The sequence below is a fragment of the Bison bison genome, unplaced genomic scaffold (genome assembly GCF_000754665.1).
Source record: "Bison bison bison isolate TAMUID 2011002044 unplaced genomic scaffold, Bison_UMD1.0 scf7180017864526, whole genome shotgun sequence".
NCBI classification, from domain to species: domain Eukaryota; kingdom Metazoa; phylum Chordata; class Mammalia; order Artiodactyla; family Bovidae; genus Bison; species Bison bison.
In genome coordinates, this window is record NW_011495077.1 from 751,354 (window position 1) to 752,174 (window position 821).

General features: G+C 41.2%; 1 gene segment (V, D, J or C); it reads left to right on the forward strand.

The window, feature by feature from the left end:
* LOC104981963 overlaps window positions 1-821 on the forward strand; it is a 916,007-nt gene that overhangs the window by 321,660 nt on the left and 593,526 nt on the right.

Here is an 821-nt window from a genome sequence, read left to right on the forward strand (position 1 = left end):
CATATCATTAATTCCAATTCCTAGCCTCCTCTTTCCCTGTGATTCCAAGTAAACTAGATAGTTTTCAAAACTATCTAAAATAAGGTGGTTATACCTGGGTAATATTTACCCCTCACTATTGCTACATCCTAAGAGCCAGTCTTTATGGTATTTCCTTATGTGCATGAATGTAATATGGGGATATGCTGTCTCACACATCTGGCATGGAAGTCTGCATGTTTTATACCAGAACAATCGATTCTGTCTCATTTAACTTATTGGAGATTTTGGTTTTGCTTTAGTTCAAACTTCCCACTACATGGACACCTGTATGTCATTTCTTTACTATGTGGCTGTTTGCATTTTGAAAAATCGCTGTGATTGCTGCTGCTGCTGCTGCTGCTAAGTCACTTCAGTTATGTCCGACTCTGTGCGACCCCATAGACAGCAGCCCTTTGGTCTCTCCCCCAGTTTATATTGTAATTGTGATAATGAATCAGTAACCAAAATCCAGGATCTGAGTTTCTTACTTAGTAATTTCCAGGTATATGAAGCTGATCAATTATCTGATCCTGTGCTCATTTTGCAGATTTCCAAATAACCCACCAGTTTAATACTATATTGGGCTTCTCTGATGGCTCAGATGGTAAAGAATCTGCCTATAATGCAGGAGAGCCATGTTCGATCCCTGGGTCAGGAAGATCTCCTGGAGGAGGGAATAGCTACCCATATGCTTGCCTGGATAATTCCATGGGCAGAGGAGCCTGGTGGGCTATAGTCCATGGAGTCACAAAGAGTTGGACACGACTGAGTGACTAACACTTTCACTTAATACCGCATTT